This window comes from Triticum dicoccoides, chromosome 1A, assembly GCF_002162155.2.
Source record: "Triticum dicoccoides isolate Atlit2015 ecotype Zavitan chromosome 1A, WEW_v2.0, whole genome shotgun sequence".
In the NCBI taxonomy this organism is placed as follows: Eukaryota; Viridiplantae; Streptophyta; class Magnoliopsida; order Poales; family Poaceae; genus Triticum; species Triticum dicoccoides.
Window position 1 is genome coordinate 528147066 of NC_041380.1, and position 13377 is coordinate 528160442.

The 13377-nt window shown below is 46.9% G+C and overlaps 1 pseudogene; it reads right to left on the reverse strand.

Annotated features, from left to right (window-relative positions):
* Window positions 1–8199: 8199 nt before the first annotated feature.
* LOC119354565 lies at window positions 8200–11132 on the reverse strand (annotated as a pseudogene).
* Between the last annotated feature and the right edge of the window lie 2245 nt (window positions 11133–13377).

Genomic DNA, 13377 nt, shown 5'->3' on the forward strand with positions numbered 1-13377 from the left:
GCAGCGACGGCAAGCACGCGGGGATGGGGCAGGGCGCGGCGCCGGTGACAAGGAGGACGAGCAACCTGGCGGCGTCGGCGATGGGGAATGGAGCAGTTGGCGAAATTTTCGCAAGTGTGGGCTTATATAGGTGGACCTATGGTCCCGGTTCGTCGCACGAACCGGGACGAATGCGCAGCTATGGTCTCGGTTGGTGCTACCAACCGGGACCAAAGGCCTCTTTTCGGCAGCCCAAAGGGCGGGAAGCAGAGGCGTTTGGTCCCGGTTGGTCGCACCAACCGGGACTAAAGGGGGGCATTCGTCCCGGTTGGTGTTACAAACCGGTACCAATGCACCTCTTTAGTCCCGGTTGGTGCTACCAACCGGGACCAAACGCTCTGTGCTGGCGCGGTGCGGTCGTAAGTTTTGTCCCACCTCGCTAGTTGAGAGGGGCTCGGAGTGGTTTATAAGCCTCGCTGCCACATCCCTCTCGAGCTCCTCTCTATTGCAGGCTTACGGCCCTAATCTGTGCACTGCTATGCCTGTTGGGCCTACTGGGCCTTCTACGGGCCTGAATCCTGGCCCATGTAAGGGTTTCTAGTCGTATTCAGCCGTGGAGGCCTAGTAGGTGGCATTTTTTTGTTTTCTTTTTTTGTTTTATTTTTTGCTTTTTATTTTTTTATTTGTACTAAATACTTATAGTTTTTTAGTGATTTCTTTTTGCTTTTAGGTCACCAAAATTATAAACTTTCTGTTAGTGCCATTAGTTTTAAAATTTGATTTTTTTTGTTTTCTTATTTTGTTTTCTTTTTTGCTTTTTTTATTTGTACTAAATACTTATAGTTTTTTAGTGATTTCTTTTTGCTTTTAGGTCACAAAAATTATTAACTTTCTGTTAGTGCCATTAGTTTTAAAATTTGAATTTTTTTTGTTTTCTTCTTTTGTTTTATTTTTTGCTTTTTATTTTTCTATTTGTACTAAATACTTATAGTTTTAAAATGTATGTGAATCACTAGTTTATGAATAACTTTACTATGAATTAGATTTTTGAGTGATTCTTTTTCCTGCTACTTAATATTACAGTGTTTTATCATTATACTCTATTTGGTAATTTTAGGTTATTTTTAATATCTGTTTTAATCAAAAGCATTTCAAATGAACTCCGAAAAGGTTGAAAGTTGGCATGGTATCATCATTTCACCCACATAGCATGTGCAACAAAGTTGAGATGGTTACGGCAAAAACTGGATGCACTTCGTGTACAAAACGGACAATCTCTTTCGAAGTATCAGGGTTTCGGACGAAAGATCATCTGTTACAAAGGGATTTCATTTTCTTGAACTTATTTGAACTCCATATTTTTTCTGTGTTCAAAATGCACCATTCAAAGCCACATCATCAATTTTCAACCCTTTCTGACTTCATTTGTTATTTTTCACGCATTTACTGATTTTTTGAGCTATAAGACCCTGAAATTGAAAAGCATTTCAAATGAACTCTGAAAAGGTTGAAAGTTGGCATGGTATCATCATTTCACCCACATAGCATGTGCAACAAAGTTGAGATGGTTACGGCAAAAACTGGATGCACTTCGTGTACAAAACGGACAATCTCTTTCGAAGTATCAGGGTTTCGGACGAAAGATCATCTGTTAGAAAGTTGGCATGGTATCATCATAATAGTTGTGGGAGAAAGTCTTCACTTTTTCTTCGCTTGTGTCATTTGCTTATTGCGCCGTAACCATGGATAATCTTCATAGTTTATCAGGATGCTTGGGTCAGCCTTGACATTGAAGGGAGGAATTTCATGAAACTTTTCATAATCTTCAGACATGTCTGTCTTGCCGTCCACTCCCAGGATGTCCCTTTTTCCTGAAAGAACTATGTGGCGCTTTGGCTCATCATATGATGTATTCGCTTCCTTATCTTTTCTTTTTCTCGGTTTGGTAGACATGTCCTTCACATAGGTAACATGTGCCACACCATTGGCTAGGACGAACGGTTCGTCAGTGTACCCAAGATTTTTCAGATCCACTGTTGTCATTCCGTACTGTGGGTCTACCTCTACCCCGCCGCCTGACAGATTGACCCATTTGCACTTAAACAAAGGGACCTTAAAATCAGGTCCGTAGTCAAGTTCCCATATGTCCACTATGTAACCATAATATGTGTCCTTTCCGCTCTCGGTTGCTGCATCAAAGCGGACACCGCTGTTTTGGTTGGTTCTCTTTTGATCTTGGGCGATCGTGTAAAATGTATTCCCATTTATATCGTATCCTTTGTAAGTCAATACATTCAAAGATGGTCCCCTGGACAACAAGTACAACTCATCACAAACAGTGTTGTCACCTCTAAGACGTGTTTCCAACCAACTGTTGAAAGTCCTGATGTGTTCACATGTAATCCAGTCGTCGCACTGCTCCGGGTGTTTGGAGCGCAGACTGTTTTTGTGTTCATCGACATACGGGGTCACCAAGGTAGAGTTCTGTAGAACTGTGTAGTGTGCTTGAGACCAAGAATATCCGTCCCTGCATATTATTGAGTCACTTCCAAGAGTGACTTTTCCAGTCAGTCTCCCCTCATACCGCGATTTAGGGAGACCTATCTTTTTAAGGCCAGGAATGAAGTCAACACAAAACCCGATAACATCCTCTGTTTGATGGCCCATGGAGATGCTTCCTTCTGGCCTAGCACTGTTACGGACATATTTCTTTAGGACTCCCATGAACCTCTCAAAGGGGAACATATTGTGTAGAAATACGGCCCCGGGATGACAATCTCGTCGACTAGATGAACTAGGACGTGCGTCATGATATTGAAGAAGGATGGTGGGAACACCAGCTCGAAACTGACAAGACATTGCGCCACATCACTCCTTAGCCTTGGTACAATTTTTGGATCGATCACCTTCTGAGAGATTGCATTGAGGAATGCACATAGCTTCACAATGGCTAATCGGACGTTTTTCGGTAGAAGCCCCCTCAATGCAACCGGAAGCAGTTGCGTCATAATCACATGGCAGTCATGAGACTTTAGGTTCTGAAACTTTTTCGGTGGCATATTTATTTTCCCTTTATATTCGACGAGAAGCCAGTCGTGACCTTCATACTGAGCAGGCATTCAAAGAAGATTTCTTTCTCTTCTTTCGTAAGAGCGTAGCTGGCAGGACCTTTATACTGCTTCGGAGGCATGCCGTCTTTTTCGTGCAAACGTTGCAGGTCCTCCCGTGCCTCAGGTGTATCTTTTGTCTTCCCATACACGCCCAAGAAGCCTAGCAAGTTCACGCAAAGGTTCTTCATCACGTGTATCACGTCGATTGAAGAGCGGACCTCTAGGTCTTTCCAGTAGGGTAGGTCCCAAAATATAGATTTCTTCTTCCACATGGGTGTGTGTCCCTCAGCGTCATTCGGAACAGCTAGTCCACCGGGACCCTTTCCAAAGATTATGTGTAAATCATTAACCATAGCAAGTACGTGATCACCGGTACGCATGGCGGGCTTCTTCCGGTGATCTGCCTCGCCTTTGAAATGCTTGCCTTTCTTTCGACATTGATGGTTGGTCGGAAGAAATCGACGATGGCCCAGGTACACATTCTTCCTGCATTTGTCCAGGTATATACTTTCAGTGTCATCTAAACAGTGCGTGCACGCGCGGTATCCTTTGTCTGTCTGTCCTGAAAGGTTACTGAGAGCAGGCCAATCGTTGATGGTCACGAACAGCAACGCCTTAAGGTTAAATTCCTCCTGTCTGTGCTCATCCCACGTACGTACACCATTTCCATTCCACAGCTGTAAAAGTTCTTCAACTAATGGCCTTAGGTACACATCAATGTCGTCCCCGGGTTGCTTAGGGCCTTGGATGAGAACTGGCATCATAATGAACTTCCGCTTCATGCACATCCAAGGAGGAAGGTTATACATACATAGAGTCACGGGCCAGGTGATGTGATTGCTGCTCTGCTCCCCGAAAGGATTAATGCCATCCGCGCTTAAAGCAAACCATACATTCCTTGGGTCCTTTGCAAACTCATCCCAGTACTTTCTCTCGATTTTTCTCCACTGCGACCCGTCAGCGGGTGCTCTCAACTTCCCATCTTTCTTTCGGTTCTCACTGTGCCATCGCATCAACTTGGCATGCTCTTCGTTTCTGAACAGACGTTTCAACCATGGTATTATAGGAGCATACCACATCACCTTCGCAGGAACCCTCTTCCTGGGGGGCTCGCCGTCAACATCACCAGGGTCATCTCGTCTGATCTTATACCGCAATGCACCGCATACCGGGCATGCGTTCAGATCCTTGTATGCACCACGGTAGAGGATGCAGTCATTAGGGCATGCATGTATCTTCTCCACCTCCAATCCTAGAGGGCATACAACCTTCTTTGCTGCGTATGTACTATCGGGCAATTTGTTATCCTTTGGAAGCTTCTTCTTTAATATTTTCAGTAGCTTCTCAAATCCTTTGTCAACCACAGCATTCTCTGCCTTCCACTGCAGCAATTCCAGTACGGTACCGAGCTTTGTGTTGCCATCTTCGCAATTGGGGTACAACCCTTTTTTTGTGATCCTCTAACATGCAATCGAACTTCAGCTTCTCCTTTTGACTTTCGCATTGCGTCCTTGCATCGACAATGACCCGGCGGAGATCATCATCATCGGGCACATCGTCTGGTTCTTCTTGATCTTCAGCAGCTTCACCCGTTGCAGCATCATTGGGCACATCGTCTGGTTCCTCTTGATCTTCACCAGCTCCCCCCATTGCAGCATCACCATATTCAGGGGGCACATAGTTGTCATCGTACTCTTCTTCTTTGTCGTCTTCCATCATAACCCCTATTTCTCTGTGCCTCGTCCAAACATTATAGTGTGGCATGAAACCCTTGTAAAGCAGGTGGGAGTGAAGGATTTTCCGGTTAGAGTAAGACCTCGTATTCCCACATTCAGTGCATGGACAACACATAAAACCATTCTGCTTGTTTGCCTCAGCCGCATCGAGAAACTCATGCACGCCCTTAATGTACTCGCAGGTGTGTCTGTCACCGTACATCCATTGCCGGTTCATCTGCGTGCATTATATATAATTAAGTGTCCAAATTAATAGAAGTTCATCATCACATTAAAACCAAAGTGCATACATAGTTCTCATCTAACAACATATAGCTCTCCAGAGCATCTAATTAATTAAACCATACATTGAAACTATGTAAAACATTTCAATGCGAAAACAAATGCGATCATAATCGCAACCAAGGTAACAATTGATCCAACGGCATAATGATACCAAGCCTCGGTATAAATGGCATATTTTCTAATCTTTCTAATCTTCAAGCGCATTGCATCCATCTTGATCTTGTGATCATCGACGACATCCGCAACATGCAACTCCAATATCATCTTCTCCTCCTCAATTTTTTTTATTTTTTCCTTCAACAAATTGTTTTCTTCTTCAACTAAATTTAACCTCTCTACAATAGGGTCGGTTGGCATTTCCGATTCACATACATCCTACATAAATAAAATCTATGTCACGTTGGTCAGCATAATTTTCATAAACAATAAATGAACCAATAGTTATAAAGATAATATATATACCACATCTGAATCATAGACAGGACGAGGGCCGACGGGGGCGGATACCAAAACCATCGCACTATATAAGATGCAATAATAAAAGTAAGAAAATAATACAAGTATCTATGTAAACATACAAGTAAGAATATTTTTCCTTTCAGAAAGAAGATAAGAACAAGAGGCTCACCACGGTGGTGCCGGCGATGAGCTCGGCGCGGGTGATCAACGGCGGTGAAGACGGGGATGGGGTGTGACGGACCGCTAAACCTAGACAAATATTGTGGAAAATGGAGTTTGGAGGTCGAGCTTGGAGAGGAGAAAGCTTAAGTAGTGTGGCTCAGGCATTCCATCGAACACCTTGTGTGCATAGGAGGTGAGCTAGAGCACCACCAAGCCCTCTCCCCCTCGGCCAGAAAAAAACAGAGCAGTATGCTTTGCTCTTACGCGGGGGGGTATATATAGGCACTTCATTGGTCCCGGTTGGTGGCACGAACCAGGACTAAAGGGGAGCCTTTGGTCCCGGTTCAAGCCACCAACCAGGACCAATGGTGGTGGGCCAGGAGCGAGGCCTATTGGTCCCGGTTCGTCCCACCAACCGGGACCAAAAGGTCCAGATGAACCGGGACCAATGACCCACGTGGCCCGGCCGGCCCCCTGGGCTCATGATCCGGGACCAATGCCCCCATTGGTCCCGGTTCTGGACTGAACCGGGACTAATGGGCTGACCCGGCCTGGACCAAAGCCCTGTTTTCTACTAGTGTTATGATAATAGGTTACAAATGCCATCATGCGTTGGACCTACCTAGAAACAAATCTCACATGTTATGACTGGAAAAAGAGGCCAGGGGTTATCCTCCATTTTGGAAAGAAAAAAATGACTAGAAAAAGATGAAAGGTATAGCATATGGCAGGTCAAAATAACCCGGGGAGCAATAGGTTGAATGTATATATGTCAATAATAATAGCATCGGCATCCCACCGTTTGCATGATGAAAGAGCAGATAAAATCAGTAAGAACGGCTAGATAAATATAGAACAGTTGGATTCATAAAGAAAACTTGTAGACACCAGACAGTTAACAAAACTAGAACAAGTCATGTTATTTATATTCTTTACTTGAAGAATAAAATATTGTGCAAAAATGTAGGCTAAACTATTTCAAATGATACCCTTTTTGGTTTTCTAGCTCTTTGTTCACAATTATTATAGGAGAAAATGCTCACAATTAGAATCTCCAAAGCTACCACCACTTGCCGTCTGCTACCCCTCCCCGTCAGTAAGCTTAGTGTCTTCTCTGCCTGCTCCAGCTCATCCGCCTTTTGCACTCTGGACCAATCTCAGGTGGGGTAGGATGGCCTCGATGATGGCGCAGCGGCCTGCTTCCATCTGGCTGACTCCCAAGCCTAGTTAGTACTACCGCTTTCGTTTCTGGTCACCTTGATTTCGTGTGAGGCTAGCAAACCACAACTAAGAAGCTGACACAGACCTGTTGTACAGGTCAATCCACCTAACATGATTTACTTGTTTGGATCACAGAATACAGGATCCGGGGCTGCTTCTCCGACTCGAATTCCTAATCCATCTCATTCCCAAATTGCCAAATGTATAATCTATAGGTGGAACCAATGCTGATGCCACTTGTTCTGTCGTGTTCTCTCTCTCTTTTTTCCCCACTAATCGCTCCCTCCCTTCTCTCCATCAATGGTGTTTTATACACAAGATGCATAGCTACAGGAGCACAGTTCAACCACTGAAGAGGTACAAACTTAAGTGTTCCAAGGACCGCCCGGCGTCGAAGATGTTCACACATTAATAAGGTTCCTTGTAAAGATATCACAAAACGAAGAGCTAGGCAGTCTTCCTCAGCTACTGAAGGAATACTCTCTGTACTCTGATTTCAATATGCAGCACTTCATTTTGTGGTCCATTTACCCCTGACTATTAAAGATATCGCAAGTTTTATTAGATTGTTGGTGATGGTTGCACATCCGTGACCAATTTGTCCCTTTTATTGCGAACCTGCATCTAGTTTTACAATCTGTATAGTATCTCATTCATGCAGTTAAACTCCCAGCACAACCGGACTAGCAATCAACAAAACTGAACTCTGTGTGTTTGTACAGTCTGGTATGATAATAATAGGTTACAAATGCCATCATGCGTAAACTGTGGACTTACCTGGAGATAAATCGCACATGTTATGACTGGAAAGGGGTGAAAGATATAGCATATGTCAAGTCAAAATAACATGGGGAGTAATAGGTTGAATGTATACATGTCCAATAAGAAAACCATCAGCATCCCATTGTTTGCATGAAAGAACAGATAAATTCAGTAAGAACAGCTAAATATAGAATGGTTGAATTCAGAAAGAAACTGGTAGACACTAGACAGTTAACAAAGACTATAACTATATCAAAGATAACAGCCTGCCTACAAAAGCGCTGCAAAATTTTAGAAATAACCATTCCCTTACCGAAAAAGGCTTTCGCCCCGCTTTATATTATAAAGCAAATGCCCAAGCCAAACATCCAACAAGGTTCAAACACACACACACACACACACACACACACACACACACACACACACACACACACACACACACACACACACACACACAAGGTCCAGACATGAAAGAGGTCAAAGGGTTAATGCTGAGGGCACAGCTCAACAAGCCCTGGAGAAACATAAAAGAACGCACGCGCCGGGTGCGACACAACAGCTAGTCGGGCTCCGGGGGTGGCGGAGGGAGCGGAGGCGCCAAGCGGAAGGCCATTGAGCGAAGGTCGGCGAGGAGGGTGTTGATGACGTCCCGGTCCTGGGGGCGGCTAAGCGGCCGCCAGAGTTGCAAATATCCACACATTTTAAAAATGGAGTCAGTAGCACGTCGAAGAGGCACCTTCTGTATGACAAGCTTATTGCGTATGGTCCAAAGCGTCTACGCAAGGACCCCAACGCAAAGCCATCTAATATGCCTGTAGCGAGGGGGGAAGCCTGAATTTCCGCAAGCAGGTCAGGGAAGTTGGTGTTGCACCACTGGCCCCCAACCTTTCGCGGAAACAGGACCAAAGGAACTGTGCCGTGGAGCACGAGAAGAAGATGTGGTTGGCATCCTCTACCGTGCCGCACATGGGGCACATCCCATCTCCAGGTCCATTACGCTTAAGGACCTCTACGCCGGACGGGAGGCGGCCGCAAATCCATTGCCACAGGAAGATCCTGATCTTCAGGGGCAGGCGGATGTCCCAGATCAAACTGAAGGGCTCGGGGGCCGTCGAGGGGCGATGGCCGCGTAGAGAGATTTGGTGGAGAAGCAGCCGGCGGGTTCCAGGCGCCAGGAGATGGCGTCCGGGGTGTCGGCGACGTCCATAGGGAGGAGGGCGATGTCCTGGAGGAGGACATCCCAAGCTGCAACCTCAGGAGGGCCAAAGGGGCGGCGGAAAGCAAGGCGCCCTAGGTCAATAAGGGCCGCCTCGACAGAAACCCGAGGGTCAACGACGATGTCGAAGAGCCTTGGGAAACGCGCGGCCAGGGGGGTGTCGCCAAGCCACCTATCAAACCAGAACAGGGTCGAGGACCCAGTGCCAACCGAAATGGATGTGCCAATGTGAAGTACGGGCAACAGCTGGACGACGGCCTGCCAAAACTGAGAGCCGCCTGAGTGCTGACAGAATGCGAGAGGCTGTCCACGAAGGTACTTATTCTGGATAATAGTAAGCCAGAGACCTCCATCGCCATTGGCAATGTGCCAGAGCCAACGGGTCAGGAGGGCAATGTTCATGCGTCGGGAGGACAAGATCCCAAGACTGCCCTGGTCCTTGGGTTTGCAGATATCTGGCCAGCTAACCATGTGGTACTTCTGCTTACCCCCCTCCCCAGCCCAGAAGAATCTGGATTGGTATTTGGCGATCTCCTGATGAAGGGTTTCATGGAGGCTATAGAAGCTCATGAGGAACCAAAGGAGGCTGGCAAGCGAGGAATTGATAAGGATCACGCGAGCCGACTTCGACAGCCAGCGTCCTTTCCAGGGCTCAACGCGATGTTGCATACGGGTCACCGTGGGACAAAGATCGGCTACGATGAGGCGCGAATCACTAATGGGGATCCCCAGATAGGTCGTGGGGAACGAACCCAGCCGACAGTTTAGTCGGTCAGCAATAGCCTGTGCTTCCGCCAACGGGTATCCGAGAACCATCACTTCACTTTTATCGAAGTTGATGGTTAGACCTAACATTTGTTGGAAGCACAGGAGGAGGAACTTCAGGTTAGTAATATCTAGAGCGGATCCCTCCACCATTATAATGGTATCATCCGCATATTGGAGGAGGGAGACCCCTCCCCCTCCAACTAGGTGGGGGACTATGCCGCGGATATGGCCAGCGGCCTTGGCCTTATCCAGGATGGATGCCAGGGCATCGACCACCATGTTGAACAAGAACGGCGAGAAAGGGTCACCCTGACGGACCCCACAGAGGGTGGGGAAGTAGGGTCCAATCTCTCCATTGATGTTCACCCCGGTCCGGCCACATGAGACAAGCTGCATGACGCGAGTCACCCAACGACCGTCGAAGCCCTTGCGAAGCAGCACTTCCCGTAGGAATGGCCAGTGGACCATGTCGTATGCTTTGTGGAATTCTAGCTTTAGGAAGACCGTGCGATGGTGTTTCAGCCGAACCTCGTGGAGGACTTCGTGGAATACTAACACCCCATCCAGAATAAATCGGCCTTGTATGAAGGCGGATTGGTTCGGATGGGTAATCGTGTCAGTGAGGAGGGTCACCCTATTGGCGTACCCTTTGGCCAGGATCCAGAAAATCACATTAATCACCGTGATTGGGCGGAACTGGCGGATGTCAGAAGCGCCCGGGACCTTGGGGATGAGGGTCACAATCCCATAATTGAGGCGCCCAAGGTCCATGGCGCCCGAATAAAATTCCTCAAATAGGGCCATGACCTCCGGCTTGATGGTATGCCAGAACGTCTTGAAGAACGTCACGGGTAGGCCATCCGGACCCGGGGCCGAGGAGGGGTTCATCCCCTTAATGGCTGCGAGGACCTCGTCCTCGTCAAAAGGGGCTACTAATGCCGCATTGGCCTCAGCCGAGGCCAATTGCGTACCCGACCAAATGTCGGGGGCGAGACTAGCCCCACCCCGCGGGGTGGGGGTAAATAGGGCTTTATAGAAGCCGTCTACATGGGCACGGATGGACGAGGGGAGAACGATAGGCGTGTCTCCATCCCACAGGTAGTGGATGGAATTGCGACGACGCCGGCCGTTCGCCACCGCCTGGAAATATGCCGTGTTGGCATCACCTCGAAGCACCCACCGTTGGGTACCGTGCAGGCGCCAGTAGGCCTCTTCATCTGTGTAAATGGTGGAGAGCTGGTCTTCAAGGTCGTATCGTAACATCCACTCATCCGGGGAGATCCCGGTCGTGTCGGCGCGGGCGTCCAGGGCTTGGATAGCCAATAGGAGGGCCTTTTTGCGATCTCGGAGACCCCGGCCAAGGTTAGCCCCCCAACCCTTCATGAATTGGCGGGTGAGCTTCGCGCAGAAGTGCCATGAGTCGACAGCAGACATGGAGCGATGGGGTGCAGAGCGAGCGGAAATCCAGCGAGCGACGACGGCATCCCAGAAGCCGGCCTGATTAAGCCAGAAGGGCTCGAACCGGAAACGCGGCGGGGAGGGGGGGCGCTCGTCGGTAGTTGAGAGGAGGAGGGGGACATGGTCAGACCCGATCTGGGCAATCACACGAAGCGAGGCTAGGGGGCAGCATACTTCCCACTCCGGGGAAACTAGGACGCGATCCAAAACGGATCGCGTCAGGTTAGCCTGACGGTTTGTCCAAGTGAATGGGGCACCCATCCGGTCCAGCTCACGGAGACCCAGCTCCGCGATCTAGTCATTGAATAACTGCATCCGGGGGAGGTTAATCCGGTCATTATTCTTCTCATCCGGGGATCGGATGAGGTTAAAAGTCTCCGCCTACAACGACTGGGAGTAGAGAGTTGGAGATCTTAAGATGAAGCTCCTCCAAGAAGGCCGGGGAGCAGCGATGGTCCGCCGGACCATAGACAATCACGATCTACCATTTGAAGTTGAGGGCCCGCCCGAAGATCTCCATACTCACGAAGAAATCTCCCTGATCCATGCCCCCAACCTCGAAGGTGGCATCCTTCACCCCTAACAAGATGCCGCCAGAGTGGCCAGTGGTCCCACTAGAAGGGAGCCAATGCCAACCGAAGAGGTGGGGACTGTAAGTGCATCTAGTGCCACCCCTAGTTGGTTTTGGAGTATTGACGACAAACCTAGTTGAGGGACTAATGTGTTTGTGAGAATTGCAGGATAACACAGGTAGAAGTCCCTCATTGATTCGGTTTTCCTACCAGAGATGACCCCTAAAAATGTATGAAGACATTGAAGTCAAAGGTGGTATATGAAGATATTCACATTGAAGACTATGACAAGAGAAGACACCACATGAAGCCTATGGAGCTCGAAGACTTAGATCTTTCGTAGTTCTTTTTCTTTTGTGTTGAGTCATAGGAACCACCGTACTGTTAAGTGGGGTCCAAGAGAACCAGTCAGAATGACTGAAGTGATGCCTAACCAAAAACCTATGTCTTCGAGTGAAGACTATGAGAGTGAATCTTGTCCAGAGTCGGACAAGTCAGCTTTGCTTGTAGCCCAAGTAAAGTTGCCGTGTGAGTTTGAAATCTGACCATTGGAACACGTGTCAGTTCCTTAGTACCCAGGGTCATTTCGGACAAATCAGGTCGGGTTGCCAAGTGGCTATTGTAACATCCCAAAATTCTAAATTTTGGAATGTTATAAACAAATAGATAGATTTGATTGATTGCTTGATTGATTGACTGAAAGTGAGTGAATTCGAAACTTTTTGAAAGTTAAATGAGAGGGAATAAAAGGACTTTCCCAAACTTTCATATTGGTTTTCTGATCTTCGTGAATTCAAATTCTTTTCATCACAAAACCCCGGAGAGAAGATGACATGACTTCTTCAAATTATATGAAATATGAGTTGGGAGTTTCAAAGAATTAAATTCAAAGCCCCTTTGAATTTATTTTCAATTTGGAATAGATCATCATGCATATTTTATTTTCTTGCATTTTGGTCGATCCTAGAAATTTCACGCAACTCAAGGACCCTTGGAGAGAGTTGGAGATTTCGTTATTTTCATATTTGAGAGTTTTCTCGAATTGAAAAGAGGGTCATTTGATTTATTTATTTTGTCTTCAATAATTTTTCCGTTATCAAAAAAATATAAGAGAGGGAATAATATGACTTTCCCAAATTTAGGAAAATGAAGATTTAATAAATAGATCAAATTTTGTTTGCCGGAGTTTTATTTGCATTTTATTCGGATAGGGAAAATTGTGCGTTTTCAAAATTTGCTTTTTAGGTCCGGAGAAAAGTTCATTTTGTTCGGCTCATTTTTAGGAGTCGGGGAAAATTTACTTTATTAATTTTGGAGTTCGTTTAGATTTTCTTTTATTTATTTTTCTGCGCGCGAGACCGTTTAAAAAAAAAATCCGCAGCGCCTTGGGCCAAAGGCCCAAGCCACTAGCCGCCGGCCGGCCAAGAGGCCATAGCGCGCGTGCACCAGGGAGCCGCAGCTTCTTGCTTTCCTAGTCTTAGTAGGACTCTTGTCCTATGTTCGTTTATTCCGTATCTATTTCTAGATCTTTTCCTTTTGTTTCCTAATCCTAGTCTATTTCTTGTCCCCTACCCCAAGCAAAACCCTCCCCTCCCCAATATAAATACCCAAGCACCCCCCCCCTCTAAACACATCAAACCAACACCTCT